Here is a 26,211-nt window from a genome sequence, read left to right on the forward strand (position 1 = left end):
TGCTAAAGCTGAAGCTCCAGTATTTTGGCCACCTCATGCGAAGAGTTGACTCATTGGAAAAGACTGTGATGCTGGGAGGGATTGGGGGCAGGAAGAGAAGGGGACGACAGAGGATGAAATGGCTGGATGGCATCACCGACTCGATGGACGTAAGTCTGAGTGAACTCCAGGAGTTGGTGATGGACAGGGAGGCCTGGCGTGCTGCAATTCACAGGGTCGCAAAGAGTCAGACACCACTGAGTGACTGAACTGAACTGACACATCCAAGTGGAGATGGGAAAATCCTTATCAAGGGACTATGACTAGCCCAAGGTAACTGAGATACTAAAGACAATAAAATGAACCGATTGGATAAATCTGGAGTTTTCAATTAAAAAAAATTATTATTTTATCTTTTGGTCATGCCATGCAGCATATGGCATGTTAGTTTCCTCACCAGAGACCCCCTGCATTGGCAGCAGAGTCTTAGCCACTAGACCACCAGGGAAGTCTGTTAATCAGTTTTTTAGTGCTCCATTCTTAAATATAAGTTGTTTAGCCAAGGCTTACCAGACACTGAGGAAAGATATGAAAGACAGAAATCAAGCAGACAGTTAGAGGCTTAACAGGAATATAAAATTTTCAAATACATAATTATTGGAGACAGAAGTATAAACAAGGAGGGACATGACAGATCCTAGAGAATTTGGTTGGAGCACACTAAATAAATGTCGGCAATAAGAGATGGCTAGAAGCTATTAGAGGAAAACATAGGTGGTGCTCTTTGACACATATCCCAGCAAGATCTTCTTTGACCCACCTCCTAGAGTAATGGAAATAAAAACAAATGTAAACTAATGGGACATAATTAAACTTAAAAGCTTTTGCATAGCAAAGCAAACAATAAACTAGATAAAACAAAGACAACCTTCAGAATGGGAGAAAATAATTGCCAATGAAACAACTGACAAACAACTAAATATAAACAGCTCACACAGCACAGCACAATAAAAGAAAAACAAACAACCCAATCAAAAAATGGGCAGAACATCTAAACAGACATTTCTGCAAAGAAAATATACAGATGGACAACAAACACAAGAAAAGATGCTCAGTATTAGAGAAATGCAAAGTGAAACGACAATGAGGTATCACCTCACACTGACCAAAATGGCTATGATTAAAAAAATCTACAAACAATAAATGCTGGAGAGGATATCGAGAAAAGGGAACCCTCTTGCACTGTTGGTGGGAATGTAAATTGATACAGCCACTATGAAGAACAGTATGGAGATTCTTAAAAAACTAGGAAATAAAACTACCATATGACGCTACAATCCCACTAGTAGGCACATACCCTGAGGAAACCAAAATTGAAAGAGATACATGTATCCCACTGTTCATTGCAGCACTATTTACAATGGCCAGAACAAGGAAGCAATCTTGGTGTCCACTGATAGATGAATGGATAAAGAAGTTGTGGTACATATACACAATGGAATATTACTCGCCATAAAAAGGGACACATTTGAGTCAGTTCTAATGAGGTAGATGAACCTAGAACCTATTATACAGAGTGAAGTGAGTCAGAATGAGAAAGATAAATACCATACTCTAACACATATGTATGGAATGTAGAAAAACGGCACTGAAGAATTTATTTACAGGGCAACAATGGAGAAACAGACATAGAGAATAGACTTATGGACATGGGGAGAGGGGAGGAGAGGGTGAGATGTATGGAAAGAGTAACATGGAAACTTATATTACCATATGTAAAATAGATGGTCAATGGAAATTTGCTGTATGGCTCAGGAAACTCAAACAGGGGCTCTGTATCAACCTAGAGGGGTGGGATGGGGAGAGAGATGGAAGGGAGGTTCAAAAGGGAGGGGATATAAGTATACCTATGGCTGATTCATATTGAGGTATGAGAGAAAACAGCAAAATTCTGTAAAGCAATTGTCCTTCAATAAAAAATTAACAAATTAAAAAAATGGGCAGAAGACCTAAACAGATATTTCTCCAAAGAAAATATACAGATGGCCAAGAAACACATGAAAAGATGCTCAGTATTAGAGAAATGCAAATCGAAAAGACAATGAGGTATCACCTCACACTGACCAAAATGGCTATTGTTAAAAAATCTACGAACAATAAATGCTGGAGACGATATGGAGAAAAGGGAACCCTCTCGCACTGTTGGTGGAAATGTAAATTGATACAGCCACTATGAAGAACAGTATGGAGATTCTTTATAAAACTACCATATGACCCAACAATCCCACTACTAAGCATATACCCTGAGGAAACCAGAATTGAAGCAGACACATGTACCCCAATGTTCACTGCAGCACTTTTTACAACAGCTAAGACATGGAAGCAACCTAGATGTCCATCAACAGATGGATATGGAAATTGTGGTGCATACACACAATGGACTATTACTCAGCTATAAAAAAGAATGCCTTTGAGTCAGTCCTAATGAGGTGGATGAAGCTAGAGCCTATTGTACGGAGTGAAGTAAGTCAGAAGAAGAAACACATTGTATATCAACGCATGCATCTGGAATCTAGAAAGATGAACCTATTTGCAGGGCAGCAAAAGTGAAGAGGAACTAAAAAGCCTCTTGATGAAAGTGAAAGAGGAGAGTGAAAAAGTTGGCTTAAAGCTCAACATTCAGAAAATGAAGATCATGGCATCCGGTCCCATCACTTCATGGCAAATAGATGGGGAAACAGTGGAAACAGTGTCAGACTTTATTTTTTGGGGCTCCAAAATCACTGCAGATGGTGACTGCAGCCATGAAATTAAAAGATGCTTACTCCTTGGAAGAAAAGTTATGACCAACCTAGATAGTATATTCAAAAGCAGAGACATTACTTTGCCAACTTAAGGTCTGTCTAGTCAAGGCTATGGTTTTTCCAGTGGTCATGTATGGATGTGAGAGTTGGACTGTGAAGAAGGCTGAGCGCTGAAGAATTGATGCTTTTGAACTGTGGTGTTGGAGAAGACTCTTGAGAGTCCCTTGGACTGCAAGGAGATCCAACCAGTCCATTCTGAAGGAGATCAGCCCTGGGATTTCTTTGGAAGGAATGATGCTGAAACTGAAACTCCAGTATTTTGGCCACCTCATGCAAAGAGTTGACTCATTGGAAAAGACTGTGATGCTGGGAGGGATTGGGGGCAGGAGGAGAAGGGGACGACAGAGGATGAGTTGGCTGGATGGCATCACTGACTCGATGGATGCGAGTCTGAGTGAATTCTGGGGAGTTGGTGATGGACAGGGAGGCCTGGCGTGCTGCGATTCATGGGGTCACAAAGAGTCGGACATGACTGAGCGACTGAACTGAACTGAATGGAGACGCAGACAGAATAGACTTGTGGATGCAGCGAGGGAAGATGAGGGTGGGATGAACTGAGAGAAGAGCATGGAAACCTAAATATTACCATATATAAAATAGAAAGCAAGTAGGAATTTGCTGTGTGACACAGGGAGCTCAACCTAGTGCTCTGTGACAACCTAGAAGGGGTGGGATGGAGACGAAGATGGGAGGGGAATTCAGGAGGGAGGAGACATATGTATGCCTGTGGCTAATTCATGTTGGTGTTTGGCAGAAACCAGCACAATACTGTAAGGCAATTAGCTGCCAATTAAAAAAAAGAGAGAGAGAAATGGCTAATAAGTATATGGGCCAAACCACAAAGGATCTGTATAACACAAAAGGAGTTTGTATTTTATAGGATCAGACAGTGGGGCGGTAAGAAGGGATATAAAGGGGAACAACATGATCAGGTTTGTATTCTGACAAGTTTATTCAGACAGCGCTGGGTGGGAAGAAATTACAGACAGACAAATTAGGAGGTTACTGAAATAAGTAAAATGAGGAAAAATATAAGGCCTGAATGAAGACTGGAGTAAGTGAGATCAACATGAAAGATTCTTGGAAGATACAATCAAAAGGACATAGGATGAAATGGAGGAGAGGAAAAAATCAAAAACACTCCCCAAAATTTTACCTGGGCAAGGAAAAAGAGGGTAGTGGCATTAACAGGAATAATATAAAAGGAGATACAAGTCTGATGAAAACAACAAACTCTGTTTTAGATATAGTTGAATTTGAGGTGCTTACAGACAAGAGCTATTCACCAACTGAATTGAAATAGAGGTTTGGAGTTTAGGTGAGCAGTTTAGGCTAAATCTAGAGATACAGATTTGGTTATCCACTAGATTACCCAAGGAGAGCATAAAGATTAGCATGTGTGTGTGCATGAAAAGGGGTGGCTAAGATTCAATGCCTTTATCCATTAGAGAGCTAATGTTATCTGTCCATCGTGGTGCCCTTCAGACATGTTGAGGCAAAAATTTAAAAGGTCAAGAATGACAGATTTAGGAGAGAAATGAGTTGAGTTCAAAATGCTGATGACCATCTAGCATTTAGAAGACAAATGAAGAATCATAGGGGATCAAAGAGGAGGGAACAAAAATGGAGGGGGTGGGGAGAAGCTGGAGAAAGTAGTAACAAAGTCAAAGTAAGAACAGGTAATTGTCTAGCGTCTACATGTAACATGCTACGCCTTGTAGAAAAAAACAAACTGGGCATGGCTTCTGCCATCAAGTAGTCTGCAATCTCACTTTTGAAGAAAGATGAGTAAGAGACAATGAGAGTAGGGACAAAACACAGGGGGTAAGTTTGCTAGCAGTATATCCAATAAAATTAGTTTGCTTATTTCATAATTATTAAAATTTTATTGAGCATTCAACTCTATTATCCTAAATTAGTTTAAATAGAAGAAATATGATTACATTAATACAATACCCAGTTTTTGAAAGAGTGCAAAGCAATGCCAATCTTTTATAAACTGTAATACAGCATCTAATTGTTATGTGCACAATTAATTCTCACTGCCATGATATAAGTGCTACCTAATTTCCAAGCAAATGTAACAATTTGTAGATTTGAAACATCCAGACTTACAAACATTTTATCTAATAAGTAGAAAGTTAGATTTTTCCGTACCGAATTTGAATACAGCAAGTTTAAAACTTAACAATGTCTGAGATTATATAAGTGATTAGACTCTCCATCACCTTTACCTGTACTTTATCTTGAATATTCAGTTTGGAGAAATGTTCTTGATTTAATATAAAGTGAATAAAGGATATAAAATTATATAATTATAGCTCAATTTTTAAAAAGGACAAAGATAAACATAGATAAAAGACTATAAATGTACTAAATAATAGCAAATAATATCCATTATATTACATAATAATAATAATTGCAAATATATTAAATGTTACTAGAGGGACAACGGATTTTTCTTTTGTTATTTTGACACAGGATGAGATGGTTGTATGGCATAACTGATGTGATGGACATGAGTTTAAGTAAGCTCCAGGAGCTGGTGATGGACAGGGAAGCCTGGTGTGCTGCAGTCCACGGGGTTTGCAGAGTCAGATACATCTGAGCGACTGAACTGAACTGGCTGATTTCTACTTTCTTACACATTCTCTACAATAAATACATATTAGTTTTATAAGAAACAAAATTTCCTAGTTACTTTTTAATTAGATTTCTGCAAAGGTAGAAACAGCTGAAGACATACAGAATCAATGGTTTATATTGATATTTGTAGAGGCACTTATATCTTTCCATTTTTAAGGGTCTTATGCTCTTAAATCAACATAAATTCAAGGAAGGCAATTATGTTATTTCTTCTTTGAGTTGCTGCAATCTAAACTTCTATGCTCTGCAAGAGGGCACTGTATTCTCAGGACATAATCCAAAAAATACTTGTAAAATGAATTCCCTGAAACTAATTTGGTAGGTCAACAACTTTTCCCTACCTTTTTACACTAATGTTTGTCATAGTCAAACCGAACAATTCTATAAATACTGCCCTACATTTAAAAAAAATCACACATCCAGTTCAGTTGCTCAGTCGTGTCCAACTCTTTACCTTGGTATATACTTTTACATACAGTGTTTAATTTAATATCATTTTATTTAAGAAAGTAAATCATAATTATTAGAATTTTAAAGTATTACTGACATTTCTTCAGAAAGTTTTCATTTTAAAAAGTGATTTTGAAAGGGTTTCAACATTCTTATGTTTATTATATTTATCTGTCGAACTTTGTTTCTAATCATTTGTCTTCTAAAAAGTTAATTAATAGAAACTGCAATTAAATAGAGTGGAGAGATCAGAAGAGGGGGCTCTCATGCTCTGTGACATGGCTGAGTCCAACAGGAAGAAAAAATACTCCTCTTTCCTGGCAAGGATTCAGCCAATGAAAAGCCACAGACTCTTGGTTTACTACAGCCCTCCCAACTTCCTTTTCTCCTGTATAAGAGTTCTCCTTCCCTTGCCCTGCTGAGACTTGCACAGGGCCCACCACAACTGCAGACTCCAAAGTGTAATTTTGTGCTGATGCCAAATAAACCCATTTTTGCTGGAGAAATATCTGGCAGTCTATTTTTTTGGGTCAACACCCTTCAGAATGATTGATGGCAAAGTTATTAAATGTATAAAGAATTTAGAAATTGAGTCAACAAATAATGAATTTTAAAGTTAACAGTCCTCAGGTTAGTTGCTATAAACCTTCCTTGGCCTTTACTTTTTTTCTCTCCCACAGATTGAGCACACTCAATATTTGCAATTAATTATGGGAGTACCGATTAGTCACCCAACCCAAGGGGGAATGAGCTGTTGGACAATGATAAATAACTAAAGCTTATCTATTTAATTGCCAAAATTTATTTTAACTAGTTTTAAAAGAAATATTTCTAAAATGTTTAACCTATTTTTCTTCCTTTCAGGCAGAGTATACTCAACACAATTTAACCTTTGAGATGACTTAAGGATATCATAATAGCATTTTAATTATGCATGATGATACTTAGAGAATCACACTGATAATTGTTGATTTGCCTGCCCTTTTGCTGGAAAGTTCCAGAGTGTTACAGACTTTGTTTTCTGTCTTTTCACCTCTTGCTATCTCTTCCCTTCCTGATTTTATGAACTACTTGATGCAAGTAGAATATCCTTTCCCTAATTACTTTCCCAACCTATAACAAACAAACAATAAAACAATCACATTTCACTTATTAGCCATTCCAAGATGAAAAACAGTCCCTGGCAGTCCTTAAAACATTAACAGCTTAATTATACTAAAAAGGGTACCATGGGAACCCAGAGGATGGGCATCTAAAAAGTTTGGGGGTTTCAGAGATGGCTTCCTGGAGAATCTAGTTCTTAAACTAAAAAACAAAGGATGAGTAAGTAGGATTTGACAGGCAAAAGAAAGTGAGAAAATGGATAGAGAGGAGGATCAAGTATACAAGCAAAGAAACAGCATGGTAATAAAAATAATTGTACCTCACCTTTATTACTTGAGGTGTTAATTTACTAAAATCCACCTAACAACTCTATGAGGACAATTATTTTCATTTTAAAGATGAGTAAACTGTGGCACAGAAAAACTGTTTTGTGCAAGGTAACACAACTAAAGTAGCAAAGTCAGAACTTGGGCAGCTTGACTCTAAAGCTCACACTTTTAACCACCATGCTTTATTGCTTATTTATCCAAAGTTATGAAATCTAGAGAGAATGTGATGTTTTGGGAGAGCTACTACAAGAAATGTTGGAAGATTGCAAATGTGCCTAAGTATTGCAGAAGAGAGGGCAGAAACCAGATCTGAGGAGCCTAGTAAGCCAGGCACAGGTGTTTGGATTTTATCCCATGGGCAGTGAGAGTCAGAGAAGTAGCAGTATCACATTGCCTTTGATAGAGATTTCTGAGAGTCAGAACAGAGAAAAACAACCAGAGGTTAGACTTCCAGACAGGAGACTATTCTAGAACGCTATGTGTGAAAATAAAGATCTGAACCAAAGCAACAGAAGTGGGAACGAAAAGGGGGCAAATTAGAGGTAATTAGGATACTGAATTTATAGAATGTATGACTGGGATGAAGAAAATTAATGATAGGGAGAAATTAAATACAGCTCTAGTCAAAGCAGAAAACAGATTTTGAGGGGTGTCAAGGTTAATAAAAAAGGTTAACTTTAGACATGTTTTAAGTGTTTGTCAGACAATGTATATGTGTGTGTGTGCACGTGCTTAGTTGCTCAGTCATGTCCAATTCTTTGTGACCCCATGGACTGTAGCCCACCAGGCTCCTCTGTTCTGGCAATTTTCCAGGCAAGAGTACTGGAGTGTGTTGCAATTTCCTTCTCCAGGGTATCTTCCCAATCCACACTGTAGGCAGACACTTTACTGTCTAAGCCACCAGCGAAGCCCTTGTTAGGACAATAACAACATAAAAACAACTGCCACTTACACTGAGCTAATACCAGCCACAAGTCAAAGAAATGTACATGTGTTGATCCACAGAACTGTCAAAGCAACCCTATAAAGTATTTATGTTAATTTCATTTTACTTGAGGCAACTAAGAGCTTAAGTAACTTTGCCAAAGGTCACACAGTTATAAGTGGCTGAGCTGGGACTTGAGTCCATGTACCCTTGATCAGAGTGTATTCTGCCTTTAATAGAGGCATCAAGGAAGAACGGCTTAGACTAAAGATAAGATTTGAAAGTCATCAGTATACATAGATAGCAGCTCAAGCCATGAATATTCACTTAGACACAGAGTGTGCAGTTTTTCTCCAAGTATGGTTCTTCAATCACGTAGGTATAAACACCTTGAGGATACTTCATAAAGTGAGGATTCCTGGGCATCCTCTCAGTTCAGTTCAGACACTCAGTCGTGTCCAACTCTCTGCGACCCCGTGAATCGCAGCACGCCAGGCCTCCCTGTCCATCACCAGCTCCCGGAGTTCACTCAGACTCACGTCCATCGAGTCCGTGATGCCATCCAGCCATCTCATCCTCCGTCGTCCCCTTCTCTTCCTGCCCCCAATCCTTCCCATCATCAGAGTCTTTTCCAACGAGTCAACTCTTCGCATGAGGTGGCCAAAATACTGGAGTTTCAGTTTTAGCATCATTCTTTCCAAAGAAATCCCAGGGTTGATCTTCAGAATGGACTGGTTGGATCTCCTTGCAGTCCAAGGGACTCTCAAGAGTCTTCTCCAACACCACAGTTCAAAAGCATCAATTCTTCGGCACTCAGCCTTCTTTATAGTCCAACTCTCACATCCATACATGACCACTGGAAAAACCATAGCCTTGACTAGACGGACCTTAGTCGGCAAAGTAATGTCTCTGCTTTTGAATATACTATGTAGGTTGGTCATAACTTTTCTTCCAAGGAGTAAGCGTCTTTTAATTTCATGGCTGCAGTCACCATCTGCAGTGATTTTGGAGCCCCCAAAATAAAGTCTGACACTGTTTCCACTGTTTCCCCATCTCTTTGCCATGAAGTGATGGGACCGGATGCAATGATCTTCGTTTTCTGAATGTTGAGCTTTAAGCCAACTTTTTCACTCTCCTCTTTCACTTCCATCAAGAGGCTTTTTGGTTCCTCTTCACTTTCTGCCATAAGGGTGGTGTCATCTGCATATCTGAGGTTATTGATATTTCTCCTGGCAATCTTGATTCCAGCTTGTGTTTCTTCCAGTCCAGCGTTTCTCATGATGTACTCTGCATATAAGTTAAATAAGCAGGGTGACAATATACAGCCTTGATGTACTCCTTTTCCGATTTGGAACCAGTCTGTTGTTCCATGTCTAGTTCTAACTGTTGCTTCCTGACCTGCATACAGATTTCTCAAGAGGCAGGATAGGTGGTTTGGTATTCCCATCTCTTTCAGAATTTTCCACAGTTTATTGTGATCCACACAGTCAAAGGCTTTGGCATAGTCAATAAAGCAGAAATAGATGTTTTTCTGGAACTCTCTTGCTTTTTCCATGATCCAGCAGTTGTTGGCAATTTGATCTCTGCCTTTTCTAAAACCAGCTTGAACATCAGGGGCATCCCCTAGGTCCATGTAAATAATCTCTGGGATAAGATGCAGAAATATGTAATTTTCACTCTCCAATTGATTCTTATGCAAAAGTTTGAAGATCACTGATAGGAATGAGCAAAGAACTGAGTAACAATGACATTGAGTTTATTAGAACTATGTCTACAGTGAAAGTAAACAAGTTCTAAAGAAGTATAGTAAGGGCCTAAGCAAGCATCTGATGGATTTTTTAAATCAAATCTAAGCTACCACGTATTATAAGATGCACTAGTCTCTTATACACCACAAGAAGAGAAAAATAGGAGACCTCTCATGTAAAGCTAGAACAACAGAAGAGCTAACAAATACAGTGTAGAATACATGGAAACTAAAACCACAATGCAAAAAGAGATAGCAAGAAAACTTGCAAGTCTCTACCTTTTAAGTACTGGGCACCAGCTAGAGGGAATTTCATCCAAAAGACAGTTCTTACACAGGTTTATGATCTGAATTCATACTACCAGCAGGGTATAAAACAAAAAAACCCTGTAATGCTCAGAGAATTTAAAACAGTCTCAGGTAGCAGTGCAAATGACTGCTAGAGGCAAATGCAAGTCCTTTCTGAAGTAATCTGATTTCAATCTAGGACAATAATGACTACAACATGTACCTCTATTTTGGAAGTGTTTTAAATGTGAAAAAAATATGTTTTAGAATCAAAAATACAGTAAATGGAATGTAAACCAAGGACTATTCTGAATGCCCAGACACTTTGGGGTGGAGTGTCGGTGGAGTGGTTACTTTCTGGCTCTCAAGCGTACTTCACACATAATTTCATATAGGTGTTGATTTGTTTGTAAAAGAACTACCAAAAAAGATTGTTAAAAATTATAAAAATCCTTTTCCTCCCCATCGCAGTAAACATTTTTAATAATCCCTTTAAACATAAAAAGTCTCATCCATAAAAAAATATAAACCAAACACAAAACAACCAACAAGTGAAATCAGACAACTTGTACCCCAGAGTCCATGGGAAATGCTTCAACATTCTCTGGAACTTTGAGAACTAGATTGCAAAATTCACCACAGGCCCTGGTAACTGTCCAGACACGACAGGAGGAAGAGAAAACTTTGCTCCTGCCAAGGAAGATGATTTACTGCCCCAGTCCAACACTCGGGGTTCTTTCTTTCACTCACAGGCCACAAACATACTAACTTAATATTTTCATTATATCCAGAATATCCTGGCCCCTTTTAAGAAAAGCTGATCAGTTCTCAACAAAGCCACCATGAAAAAAAATTTCTTTAGCACTTTCATAATTTTCCAGAAAAGGAGTGTATTCCTGGTTCAGACAACGCACTTTTCATCTTTTCCAAGGGTAGTATAAAACATTGCACAAATCACTTCCCATGACTGCTCTGGGATCGTATAAAACTGCAAGTTCACTGAATAGCAAGCATATCATCTAAATAGGTTGTTAGAGGACTAAATGGCTTTAGAGTGAAAGTTAAGCACTAATTGATCACTGTGAGAAGTCCCCCAATCAAATGTGTGACTTATAAATATACTAATTATATAGCCAAACTGCTGCCTTCTCCCTGCTTTTAGTAGATGAAGGTCCTCAAAATCTCTCTCAGAGTGCAATCTATCTAGAGCAATTGATAAAAATAATTCTAATCTGATTCTCACTCTTGCCACTCCCCACCACAGTACTTTCACCAAGGAAAGCTATTTCCTTTCCTAGGAGCAAATGTATAGATATATGTATGTACATGAATATACGGATTTTCTAAGACTGCAGAAAGTGAAGTTTCTGACACCCCTATCTACAATTTAATATTAACTTTCCCATAGAATAAAGAGAATAATGGTTTTATATAGTGCCACTACTATTCCAACCATGTCATAAAAATACTGTTTCTACATATATCTGTGGAAATGTTTTTTGTGTGTGTCTACGTGCAGGAATTGTTTCATCCTCAAAATAATTCTCTGAGCCAGAGGCTATTTCTCTCTCTTTTTTTAAAATATAAATTTATTTTAATTGGAGGCTAATTACTTTACAATATTGTATTGGTTTTGCCATACATTGACATGAATCCACCACAGGTGTACATGTGTTCCCCATCCTGAAACCCCCTCCCTCCTCCCTCCCCATCCCATCCTTCTGGGTCGTCCCACTGCACAAGGCCCAAGCATCCTGTATCATGTACTGAACCTGGACTGGTGATTCATTTCACATATGATAATATACATGTTTCAATGCCATTCTCCCAAATCATCCCACCCTCGCCCTCTCCCACAGAGTCCAAAAGACTGTTCTATACATCTGTGTCTCTTTTGCTGTCTCATATGCAGGGTTATTGTTATCATCGGTCTAAATTCCATATATATGCATTAGTACACCGTATTGGTGTTTTTCTTTCTGGCTTACTTCACTCTGTATAATAGGTTCCAGTTTCATCCACCTCATTAGAATTGATTCAAATGTATTCTTTTTAATGGCTGAGTAATACTCCATTGTGTATATGTACCACAGCTTTCTTATCCATTCATCTGCTGATGGACATCTAGGTTGCTTCCATGTCCTGGCTATTATAAACAGTGCTGCAATGAACACTGGGGTACACGTGTCTCTCTCAATTCTGGTTTCCTCGGTGTGTATGCCCAGCAGTGGGATTGCTGGGTCATAAGGCAGTTCTATTTCCAGTTTTTTAAGGAATCTCCACACTGTTCTCCATAGTGGCTGTACTAGTTTGCATTCCCACCAACAGTGTAAGAGGGTTCTCTTTTCTCTACACCCTCTCCAGCACTTATTGCTTGTAGACTTTTGGATAGTAGCCATTCTGATTGGTGTGAAATGGTACCTCATTGTGGTTTTGATTTGCATTTCTCTGATGATGAGTGATGTTGAGCATCTTTTCATGTGTTTGTTAGCCATCTGTATGTCTTCTTTGGAGAACTGTCTGTTGAGTTCTTTGGCCCATTTTTTGATTGGGTAGTTTATTTTTCTGGAATTGAGCTGCAGGAGTTGCTTATATATTTTTGAGATTAGTTGTTTGTCAGTTGCTTCATTTGCTATTATTTTCTCCCATTCTGAAGGCTGCCTTTTCACCTTGCTTATAATTTCCTTTGTTGTGCAGAAGCTTTTAATTTTAATTAGGTCCCATTTATTTTTGCTTTTATTTCCAATACTCTGGGAGGTGGGTCATAGAGGATCCTGCTATGATTTGTGTCAGAGAGTGTTTTGCCTACGTTCTCCTCTAGGAGTTTTACAGTTTCTGGCCTTAAACATTTAGATCTTTAATCCATTTTGAGTTTATTTTTGTGTATGGTGTTAGAAAGTGTTCTAGTTTCATTCTTTTATGAGTGGTTGACCAGTTTTCCCAGCACCACTTGTTAGAGATTTTCTTTAATCCATTGTATATTCTTGACTTCTCTGTCAAAGATAAGGTGTTCATAGGTGCATGGATTTATCTCTGGGCTTTCTATTTTGTTCCATTGATCTATATTTCTGTCTTTGTGCCAGTACCATACTATCTTGATGACTGTGGCTTTGTAGTAGAGCCTGAAGTCAGGCAGGTTGATTCCTCCAGTTCCATTCTTCTTTCTCAAGATTGCTTTGGCTATTCGAGGTTTTTTGTATTTCCTTACAAATTGTGAAATTATTTGTTCTAGCTCTGTGAAAAATACCGTTGGTAGCTTGATAGGGATTGCATTGAATCTGTAGATTGCTTTGGGTAGTATACTCATTTTCACTATATTGATTCTTCTGATCCATGAACACGGTATATTTCTCCATCTGTTAGTGTCCTCTTTGATTTCTTTCACCAGTGTTTTATAGTTTTCTATATATAGGTCTTTACTTTCTTTAGGTAGATATATTCCTAAGTATTTTATTCTTTTCATTGCAATGGTGAATAGAATTGTTTCCTTAATTTCTCTATTTTCTCATTATTAGTATATAGGAATGCAAGGGATTTCTGTGTGTTGATTTTATATCCTGCAACTTTACTATATTCATTGATTAACTCTAGTAATTTTCTGGTGGAGTCTTTAGGGTTTTCTATGTAGAGGATCATGTCATCTGCAAACAGTGAGAGTTTTACTTCTTCTTTTCCAATTTGGATTCCTTTTATTTCTTTTTCTGCTCTGATTGCTGTGGCCAAAACTTCCAAAACTATGTTGAATAATAGTGGTGAGCATGGGCACCCTTGTCTTGTTCCTGACTTTAGGGGAAATGTTTTCAATTTTTCACCATTGAGGATAATGTTTGCTGTAGGATTGTCATATATAGCTTTTATTATGTTGAGGTATGCTCCTTCTATTTCTGCTTTCTGGAGGGAAATGTGTTTTTAAAAAGTAATACTATTCACAGGTAACAAAACTTGAACAGCACAATAGAAAATCTACTCCTGGACCATTCATTCCCTACCACATTTACTGCTTTCCCCTCTCTGAAGATAGCTACCAATAGCAGATTCTTGAGGATGGAAAGAAAAAACATTATTCACATACCTAAGTACTATTCTTTTGGTGACTCTCCTGTCATACACATCAATTAGCAGGAGATTCTAAAAGCTTGGCCATCTTTTAAATTACATTATTACTGGTTCATTCCTTACATTGCATCCTTGCTGCTGATGCTACACTCTTGGATTTGATGATGATGACTAATTCTTTTCTTAGGCATTTCCCCCTCCATTTTTATGGATCTGAGGACTGAATCTGCATGGTTCTATTAAGGAATATGTAATGGAAAGAGCTCTGGATTGAGTCATAAGTCCTGGATTCTTTACTGTTTCTGACACTTAACTAGCAGGTAATCTTAGTTGTCACTTCCTTTCTTTTAGTTTTGAAAAATATAAAATATTATGTAAATATACAGTGGTAGAAATAGCAGTGATAATAAACTTTATCATTCTTTTCTTGGGAGTTTCCTGTACTTCTATTTCAGAAATTTTTTTGACTTGTCAGGTTTTCCTTGCCCCTAATTAGCAATGTAATTCCTCTCCCTTGCTAATATATATATGTATGTGTATATACACACACACGCACATATATAGTTTTCACACTAAACTAGTTCTGAAGTTCTTACCACTTTACATTTTTAGAAATATTACTTTTATAGGGACTTCTATTTATACAATGCATTTCTAGTCTCCCTAATGAGCAAAGGTACCTATAACCTGCATTGTTTAATAAGGCATAGTGGCTAAGAGGTGGGTTCTGCAGCAAGACTCTTTGGAGGTGAATCCTGTGTGATCTGAGGTAAGTTTCTTAAATCTTCTATGGTGTCCCCTACCTAGAAAATAATAATAATAAGTCTATATACAAGCTGGAATCAAGATTGCTGGGAGAAATATCAATAACCTCAGATATGCAGATGACACCACCCTTATGGCAGAAAGTGAAGAGGAACTAAAAAGCCTCTTGATGAAAGTGAAAGAGGAGAGTGAAAAAGTTGGCTTAAAACTCAACATTCAGAAAACGAAGATCATGGCATCTGGTCCCATCACTTCATGGGAAATAGATGGGGAAACAGTGGAAATAGTGTCAGACTTTATTTTTTTGGGCTCCAAAATCAGTGCAGATGGTGATTACAGCCATGAAATTAAAAGACACTTACTCCTTGGAAGAAAAGTTATGACCAACCTAGACAGTATATTCAAAAGCAGAGACATTACTTTGCCAACAAACGTCTGTCTAGTCAAGGCTATGGTTTTTCCAGTGGTCATGTATGGATGTGAGAGTTAGACTGTGAAGAAAGATGAGCACCAAAGAATTGATGCTTTTGAACTGTGGTGTTGGAGAAGACTCTTGGAGAGTCCCTTGGACTGCAAGGAGATCCAACCAGTCCATTCTGAAGGAGATCAGCCCTGGGATTGCTTTGGAAGGAATGATGCTAAAACTGAAACTCCAGTATTTTGGCCACCTCATGCGAAGAGCTGACTCATTGGAAAAGACTGTGATGCTGGGAGGGATTGGGGGCAGGAGGAGAAGGGGACGACAGAGGATGAGATGGCTGGATGGCATCACCGACTCGATGGACGTGAGTCTGAGTGAACTCTGGGAGTTGGTGATGGACAGGGAGGCCTGGCGTGCTGCAATTCATGGGGTCGCAAAGAGTTGGACATGACTGAGTGACTGAACTGAACTGATACCTATTTCAGAGAATTATATGTAATAAATCAATACAAAGTTCTTAGAATAGAGCTTGGCTCATAGGAAGCACTCAATAAATGTTCTTGATATCTAAAAACCTTTATATTTTGAATATTATATCTAAAAATGCAGCCATTAGATTAAAAGACACTTACTCCTTGGAAGGAAAGTTATGACCAACCTAGACAGCATATTCAAAAGTAGAGACACTACTTTGCCAACAAAGGTCTGTCTAGTCAAGGCTATGGTTTTTCCAGTAGCCATGTATGGATGTGAGAGTCAGACTGTGAAGAAAGATGAGCACCGAAGAACTGATGCTTTTAACTGTGGTGTTGGAGAAGACTCTTGAGAGTCCTTTGGACTGCAAGGAGATTCAACCAGTCCATTCTAAAGGAGATCAGTTCTGGTGTTCTCTGGAAGGAATGATGCTAAAGCTGAAACTCCAGTACTTTGGCCACCTCATGCGAAGAGTTGACTCATTGGAAAAGACTGTGATGCTGGGAGGGATTGGGGGCAGGAGGAGAAGGGGATGACAGAGGATGAGATGGCTGGATGGCATCACTGACTTGACAGACATGAGTTTGAGTAAACTCCGGGAGTTGGTGATGGACAGGGAGGCCTGGTGTGCTGCGATCCATGGGGTCGCAAAGAGTCGGACGTGACTGAGTGACTGAACTGAATTATCACTGATATCCATAAGGATACTGAGAAACCACAAAATCCAAAAATCCCTGTTAACTATCAAAAGCTAAACTATATCCATCTTGTTCTAATATTATGTCATACTATGATGTTTGCCAACAGGTACTCTATAAATGGTATATAAGATGACTTTTCATAAAGTGAACTCACAAAGTGACTTTCCCACAATATTTAACCTACTTATAGTAATAACTTTACAACACTGCTGTACAAACTCGATTTTTATACCTAAACCGTTCTCTACATTCAGTCCTCCTCAAACAACAATATTACTTTGGGGGTTGTCCTAATATATTTGTTTTTCATTTCTACTCAAGATGATAATTTATTTCTTATCAAGTACTGACCACCATTTCTCTGAATTTTAAGAGTTCAAATCTACCCAGATGTCCGAAAGGCACCTCAAATTCATATCTGATACTTCAGTTCAGTTCAGTTCAGTTCAGTCGCTCAGTCGTGTCCGACTCTTTGTGACCCCATGAATCGCAGCATGCCAGGCCTCCCTGTCCATCACCAACTCCCGGAGTTCACTCAGACTCACGTCCGTCGAGTCCATGATGCCATCCAGCCATCTCATCCTCTGTCGTCCCCTTCTCCTCCTGCCCACAATCCCTCCCAGCATCACAGTCTTTTCCAATGAGTCAACTCTTCGCATGAGGTGGCCAAAGAGCTGGAGCTTCAGCTTTAGCATCATTCCTTCCAAAGAAATCCCAGGGATACTTAGTATATCATAATTCCCCTGAAAACTTTTTCTTCTACGTTTTTAATCTCACTTAATGGTACCATTCTCCCTAACCCTCAACCCTCAAGTCCTCAGGATTTCAACACCTAAAAAACTTCTTGAATCATCTATACCATTGCATTCTTACCACCACTAGTTAGGTGTCTTAGCCTAGGCCTTCATCATTTTTTGCCTGGACTACAATGGCCTCCTAAAGTGATTTCCCTGTCACTGATCTTGTCCCACTAAAGCTATACTCTTCTCTGCCTCTAGAGTGATCTATCTAAAATTATAATCCAGCCATGTCACTTCAGAGAAGGAAATGGCAACCCACTACATATTCTTGCCTGGGAAATCCCACAGACAGAGGAGCCTGGTGGGATTGAGTCCATGGTTTCAAGAGTCAGATATGACTGAACGATTGAACCACCACCATCACCATGTCACTTCAATCTCTAAACACTTCAGTGACTCATCACTGCTTTCAGGATAAAGATCATACATATTCTCAGGGCATAAAGGGCCCTCCATAACCCATTCTCTGTCAATCAAGTTCTTTTCTTCTGCCTATACTGCATGAACATATGTTTCTAGTGTTCATATTGTTTTTTTTTCCTAGAATAGTCTTACCTATTATGCAAGACATAGTTTATCAGTTAATCTGCCCATGAAGCTTTCCCTTTGCATAGCTATATGCTTATTATATTATACTGAAATAATCTGATTATGTCCTCCCCATTAAACTGAAAACCGAGAGGACAGGGATCAAGTCTCATTCATCTTTATGACCTTAGTACCTAATTCAATACCTAATAAATGCTTACTAAACTGAAATGAATTAAAAGCCTAAAAGCCTAAAAGCCATGCAGAGTTTCAAGATAAATCCTACCAACAAGTCATCTCAATATGAGGTAAAAGGACAATGGCTATGCCACTGAGACAAAAGAGGGTTCAAATGACTAACAGGGATGCCTGAGTTATTCTTTCAAAAAGCAACACACCTAGGATTGTCTCCTTAGCACCCAGAGCTCAATATTCATAATTCTAGTTCTTTTTCCTATTAGCAAGTTGCAGTATCTTAACCACATCGACTTTTAACCCATATGCCTGAAGTGAACAACTGTTCTAAAGGGCTGAAGTAATCTATTGATGGACAGAGTTGTTGACAGGCTAATCTGTAAAGAGACACCATTAAGCCCTTGTTTTTTTTCAAACTGGACTTGTTGGCACAACTGTTAAGGTCTTAACATGAGAAACAGCATATGTTATTGAATAACACAGAGGGCAAAAGGACAAAACCAGATTTTCCTGCCCAGCTGAGGTAGAAGCTTAGTTAAGATGTCAAAATACATTTTACTTAAAATGCATCTGTGAAAATTTATATTACTCTCCTATTAAATTTTCCAATTCTTCATTAGTTTTCAATATGTATACTTTATTCTAGCTAAGTATATATATCATTCTGCTAAGTCACTTCAGTTGTGTCCGACTCTGTGCAACCCCATAGATTGCAGCCCACCAGGCTCCCCCGTCCCTGGGATTCTCCAGGCAAGAACACTGGAGTGGGTTGCCATTTCCTTCTCCAATGCATGAAAGCAAAAGGTGAAAGTGAAGTCACTCAGTCATGTCCGACTCAGTGACCCCATGGACTGCAGCCCACCAGGCTCCTCCATCCATGGGATTTTCTAGGCAAGAGTACTAGAGTGGGGTGCCATTGCCTTCTCCAATATATATCATTCTAGCTAACTATAACTATATAGCCAAATGTAGATGTGCTGAGGGTCTCTCAATGTTTCACTAGTAGCCAAAGTACAAGAGGCATAGAGAAGACCCTATTATGATGGCTAAACATAAGATAGCTTCATTGTTCCTAAGAACTTTTCATGCATCCAAACAGCCTACCCCTGTGACTGTGTCTACATAATTCACTTAAGACTCAGATGACTTTTTAGTAAAGCTAACGCTAGGAATCTGCATAATTTTCAGATTTCATTCCACTTCAGTTCTAACACCATTTGCTGAGTGTCTAAATGTGCCAGATTTCGTGCTAGACATGGAGGTAGAAAGAGAGAAAGGTCACAGTCTAAGGGGAAATAAATTCAATGTCTAACCAACATGGGCCTTTGAACGTACTCTAAGCTAGTACGAAACTGTTGTTGTCGTTCAGTTGCTAAATTGTGTCCAACTCTTTGTGACTCAGTGGATTGCTGCAAGCCAGGCCCTTTTTGCCTTTTCATACTGTTCATAGGGTCCTCCTGGCAAGAATACTGGAGTGGTTTGCCATTTTCTCCTCTAGTGGACCACATTTTATCAGAACTCTTCACTATATAGACCCATCCGTTTTGGGTAGCTGTACACAGCAGGGCTTATATCTTCATTTAATTACCCAAGCCCCTCCGTCAGACAAGGGAAGTACTTCCCTGTCCCTTCCCTTCCACGAAGGGAAGTACTAAGCTGGTGTCCCACAAAACATGGGGTTGACCCTCAATGCAGCTTTCATTGTGGTAACTGACCAGGTTTGCCAGTCCAGCTCAAATGAGCTCTAAGACAGACTCAATTTCCTTTTACATGACCAACTTTCATTTTTGAACTAAAAACTTCCCATTGGCTGCAAACTAGATTTCACTTAAAGATATACAAGAGGCGCAGCACAGCAAAACCAAAAGGCACAGCTAAAAGTATCTGCAATAAGTTCAATAATTAATAATATCATTCTTATGTACATGAATATAGCTAACAACTTCTTATAATTACATTATATATAAATCCATGATATTATGCTAGCTGAGAGATTAGAGTATTTGGAAAGAGGTTTGACAAAAAACCAAAAACAACACATAAACGGTTTTATCCCCCTAATTACAAGAGTAATACATGATCATTCTACAAAATTTGGAAGTCACAGAAGAAAATAACAATCACTATAAACTCTAGCAGTCTAAGACTGTTAAGGTATTTATATACTATTTTGGTATCTACGGTAGCTCAGATGGTAAAAAACCTGCCTGCACTGCAGGAGACCTGCATTTGATCCTTGGGTTGGGAAGATCCCCTGGAGAAGGAAATGGCAACCCATCCAGTATTCTTGCCTGGAGAATTCCATGGACAGAGAAGGCTGACGGGCAACAGTCCATGGGGGTCTCAAAAAGTTGACACAACCGAGTGACTTTCACTTTCTTTGGTATCTATTAAATCAGTTTTTATTATTTTAACCAAATTTCAGTCAATTCAGTTGCTCAGTCGTGTCCTACTCTTTGAGATCCCATGGACTGCAGTTCACCACCAGTCTTTCCTGTCCATCACCAATTCCCAGAGCTTGCTCAAACTCACGTCCGTCGAATTGGTGATGCAATCCAACCATCTCATCCTCTGTAGTCCCCTTCTCCTCCTGACTCCAATCTTTCCTAGAATCAGGGTCTTTTCTAATGAGACAGTTCTTCACATCAGGTGGCCAAAGTAGTGGAGATTCAGCTTCAAGCATCAGTCCTTCAAATGAATATTCAGGACTGATTTCCTTTAAGATGGACTGGTTTGATTTCCTTGCAGTCCAAGGGACTCTCAAGAGCGTTCTCCAACTCCACAGTCCAAAAGCATCAATTCTTTGGTGCTCAGCTTTATGATCCAACTCTCACATCCATACATGACTACTGGAAAAAAAACATTAGCTTTGACTAGACAAACTTTGTTGGCAAAGTCATGTCTCTGCTTTTTAATATGCTGTTTAGGTTGGTCATAACTTTTCTTCCAAGGAGCGATTTTAAATTTCTAGCTGCAATCGCCATCTTTGGTGATTTTGGAGTCCAAGAAAATAAAGTCTTTGTTTCCATTGTTTCCCCATCTATTTGCCATGAAGTGATGGAACCAGATGCCATGATCTTAGTTATCTGAATGTTGAGTTTTAAGCCAACTTTTTGACTCTCCTTTTTCACTTTCATCAAGAGGCTCTTTAGTTCTTCGCTTTCTGCCATAAGGGTTTTAAGGTTACTGATCTTTCTCCCAGCAATCTTGATATCAGCTTGTGCTTCATCCAGCCTGGCATTTCGCATGATATACTCTGTATACAAGGTAAATCAGCCAGGTGACAATATATAGCCTTGACGTATTCCTTTTCCTATTTGGAACCAGACTGTTGTTCCTTGTCCAGTTCTAACTGTTGCTTCTTGACCTGCATTCAGGTTTCTCAGGAGGCAGGTAAGGTGGTCTGGTATTCCTATCTCTTTAAAAATTTTCCAGTTTGTTGTTATCCACACAGTCAAAGGCTTTGGTGTAGTTAATAAAGCAGATGTTTTTCTGGAACTCTCTTGCTTTTTCGATGATCCAATGGATGCTGGCAATTTGCTCTCTGGTTCCTCTGCCTTGTCTTAATCCAGCTTGAACAAATGGAAGTTCTCAGTTCATGTACTATTGAAGCCTCACTTGGAGAATTTTGAGCATTACTTTGCTAGTGTGTGAGATGAGTGCAATTGTGCAGCAGTTTGAACACTCTTTGGCATTGCCCTTCTTTGGGATTGGAATGAAAACTGACCTTTTCCAGTCCTGTGACCACTGCTGAGTTTTCCAAATTTGCTGGCATATTGAGTGCAGCACTTTCACAGCATTATCTTTTAGGATTTAAAATAGTTCAATTCGAATTCCATCACCTCCACTAGCTTTGTTCGTAGTGATGCCTCCTAAGGTCCCCTTGACTTCGCACTCCAAGCTATCTGGCTTTGGTGAGTTATCACACCATCATGGTTATCTGGGTCATGAAGATCTTTTTTGTATAGTTCTTCTGTGTATTGTTGCCACCTCTTCTTAATATCTTCTGCTTCTGTTAGGTCCATACCATTTCTGTCCTTTATTGAGCCCATCTTTGCATGAAATGTTCCTTTCATATCTTTTCTTGAAGAGCTCTTTAGTCTTTCCCATTCTGTTGTATCTCTCTATTTCTTTGCAATGATCACTGAGGAAGGCTTTCTTATCTCTCTCTTTCTTATTTTGCTATTCTTCAGAAGTCTGCATTCAGATGGGTATAACTTTCCTTTTCTTCTTTGCCCTTTACTTTTCTTCTTTTTCTCAGCTATTTGTAAGGTCTCCTCAGACAACCATTTTGCCTTTTTGCATTTCTTTTTCTTGGGGATGGTTTTAATCACCACCTCCTGTACAATATCATTAATCTCCATCCATAGTTCTTCAGGCACTGTCTATCAGATCTAATTTTGAATCTATTTGTTACTTTCACTGTATAAACATAAGGGGTTTGATTTAGGTCATACCTGAATGGTCAAGTGGTTTTCCCCACTTTCTTCAATTTAAGTCTGAACTTGGTAATAAAGAGTTCATGATTTGAGCCACAGTCAGCTTCCTGTCTCGTTTTTGCTGACTGTATAGAGCTTCTCTATCTTTGGCTACAATGAATACAATCAACTTGATTTCAGTATTGACTATCTGGTGATGTCCATTTGTAGAGCTGTTTTTTGTGTTGTTGGAAGAGGGTGTTCACTATGACCAGTGTGTTCTCTTGGCAAAACTCAGTGAGCCTTTGCCCTGCTTCATTTTGTACTCCAAGGCCAAACTTGTCTGTTACTCCAGGTATCTCCTGACTTCCTACTTTTGTATTCCAGTCCCCTATGATAAAATGACATCTCTTTTTGGTGTTAGTTCTAAAAGGTCTTGTAGGTCTTCATAGAACCGTTCAGCTTCTTTCACGTTAGTGGTTGTGGCATAGACTTGGATTACTTTGATAATGAATGGTTTGCCTTGGAAATGAACAGAGATCATTCTGTTGGGTGCAACAGAGATTGCACCCAAGTACTGCATTTTGGATTCTTTGGTTGACTATGAGGGCTACCCATTTCTTCTAAGGGATTCTTGCCCATAGTAGTGGATATAATGGTAATCTGAATTAAACTCACCCATTCTGGTCCATTTTAGTCCACTGATTCCTAAAATGTCGATGTTGACTCTTGCTGTCTCCTGTTGACCACTTCCAATTTACCTGGATTCAAGGACCTAACATTCCAGGTTCCTAGGCAATTGTTCTTTACAGTATTGGACTTTATTTCCATCACCAGTTACATCCACAGCTGGGTATTGTTTTTGTTTTGGCTCTGTCTTTTCATTCTTTCTAGAGTTATTTCTCCACTTTTCTCCAGTAGCATATTGGGCACCTACTGATCTGGGGAGTTCATCTTTCAGTGTCATATCTTTTTGCCTTTCCATACTGTTCATGGGGTTCTCAAGGCAAGAATACCGAAGTTGTTTGCCATTCCCTTCTCCAGGAGACCATGTTTTGTCAGAACTCTCCACCATGACCTGTCAGTCTTAGGTGGCCCTACATAGCATAGCTCACAGTTTCATTGAGTTAGAAAGGCTGTGATCCATGTGGTGATCACTTTGGTTAGTTCTCTGAGATTGTGGTTTTCATTCTATCTGCCCTCTGATGGATAAGGATAAGAGGCTTGTGGAAGCTTCCTGATGGGAGAGACTGATTGTGGGGAATCTGGGTCTTGTTCTGATGGGTGGGACCATGCTCAGTAAATCTTTAATTTTCTGTTGTTGGGGAGATTGTGTTCCCTCCCTCTAAGTTGGCCTGAGGCCAAACTATGGTAGGGGTAACGACAGTAATGGTGACCTCCTTCAAAAGGACTTATGCCCGCACTGTAATATTCAGTGCCTCTGACCCCACAGCAGGCCAGTGTTGACTCATGCCTCCGCTGGAGACTCCTGGACACTCACAGGCAAGTCTGGCTCAGTCTCTTGTGAGGACATTGTTCCTTTCTCATGGTGCACCCAAGGTTTTGTTTGTGCCCTTCAAGAGTCCATTTCCCCAGTTCTGCGGAAGTTCTGTAGTCAAATCCCACTGACCTCCAAAGTCAAACTCCCTAGGGGTTCTCAGTCCCTTTGCCAGATCCCCAGGTTGAGAAATCCGTTGTGGGTCCTAGGACTTTCTTAACAGTGTGAGAATTTCTTTGGTATAATTGTTCTGCAGCTTATGGGTCAACTGCTTGGCGGCTCTATGGTGGGACTAATCGCGACCTCCTCCAAGAGGACTTATGCCTCACACTGCGTGTCCCAGGTCTGCTGCAGCCAGAGTTTCTGTCCCCATGGCAAGCCACTGTTGACCCGTGCCTCTGCAGGAGACAGTCAAACACTCAAATGCAGGTCTGGCTCAGTCTCTGTGTGGTCTCTGGGTTCTTGCTTGTACAAGCTTTTGTTTGAGCTCTCCAAGCATCTCTGGCGAGTATGGGGTTTGATTCTAAACATGGATTGCATAATACAAAATGTTTATGTAAACTGCCTTTCTACTTAATAATATACGATAAATATTTTCTTGTATCATTAAATATTCTTTTAAAGTATATTTTTTTAGTACCAGTTGATATTTATGTAAACTACCTTTTTTTTTTAATTAAGATACAGTCTAGAAAATAGTATTAAGTTAAAGACAGTTTTGATGCTTCTGATACATACTGTCAAATTGCCTGGGGCTATTTTAGATGAAGAGGTTACTGTTGCTTAGACTGAAACAAAGTCTTACAGCTCACAGTTCTCACCATGTCTTGAGACTATTTCTCCAATTTATAATATTCCATTTTAGGCAAAGTTTCTCTTGGTTAACTTATTAAAACTTTATGACAAATCAGATTAATAGAAAAAATAGAAACTGTACATATATAGAGTAATATATATCAATGTGCCTACTACACTGTTAATAAAAGTATCTCTAAAATGCTTAAACAGCAGAAAATAAGATTCTAGGAAGTACCTATAACAAATTTCCTTCTTCTTTAAAACTAAAGCTCATATGTGTGCATGTATGCTCAGTCACATGCAACTCTCTGTGACACCATGGACTATAAGCTGCTAGGCTCCACTGTCTATTTCCAGGCAAGAATACTGGAGCAGATTAACATTTCCTACTACAGGGGATCCTCCCAACCCAAGAATCAAACCTGTGTCTCCTGCAGGCAGACTCTTATTTTATAATTAATGTATTTATATTAATTGGAGGATAATTACTTTACAATATTGTTATGTCTTCTGAAGTACATCAACATGAATTGGCCATAGGCATATATGTGTCCCCTTCTTCCTGTATGTCCCTCTCACCTCCCTCCCCACCCTATCCCTACAGGTTGTCACAGAGCACCTGCTTTCAGTTCCTTGGGAGTTTGGAGGTCATCAAACTCCCACTGGCTATTTTAAATATGGTAATATATATGTTTCAATTATATTCTCTCAAATCATCCCAACTTTTTCTTCTCCCACTGTGTCAAAAAGCCTCTTCTTTATGTCTGTGCCTCCTTTGCTGCCCTGCACATGGGATTGTTGGTATTATCTTTCTAGATTTCATATATATGTGTTAATATATGATATCTGTTTTCCTCTTCTGACTTACTTCATTCTGTATTATAGGCTCTAGGTTCATCTATCTCATTAGGACTGACTCAAATGCATTCTTTTTTATAGTTGAGTAATATTCCATCCCAACATTTCATGCAAAGATGGCCACAATAAAGGACAGAAATGGTATGGACCTAACAGAGCAGATGATATAAAGAAGAGGTGGCAACAATACACAGAAAAACTATACAAAAGAGATCTTCATGACCTAGGTAAATCACGATGGTGTGATCACTCACCTAGAGCCAGACATCCTGGAATGTGAAGTCAAGTGGGCCTTAGGAAGCATCACTACAAACAAAGCTAGTGGAGGTGATGGAATTTCAGTTGAGCTATTTCAAATCCTAAAAGA

The 26,211-nt window shown here is 39.0% G+C and overlaps 1 protein-coding gene across 5 annotated transcripts in view; it reads right to left on the reverse strand.

Annotated features, from left to right (window-relative positions):
* Positions 1-26,211, reverse strand: part of CEP57L1 (centrosomal protein 57 like 1) — an 86,029-nt gene that overhangs the window by 31,762 nt on the left and 28,056 nt on the right. The gene's annotated exons all lie outside the window — the stretch shown is intronic.

Source organism: Ovis canadensis, chromosome 8, assembly GCF_042477335.2.
Source record: "Ovis canadensis isolate MfBH-ARS-UI-01 breed Bighorn chromosome 8, ARS-UI_OviCan_v2, whole genome shotgun sequence".
Classification (NCBI taxonomy): domain Eukaryota; kingdom Metazoa; phylum Chordata; class Mammalia; order Artiodactyla; family Bovidae; genus Ovis; species Ovis canadensis.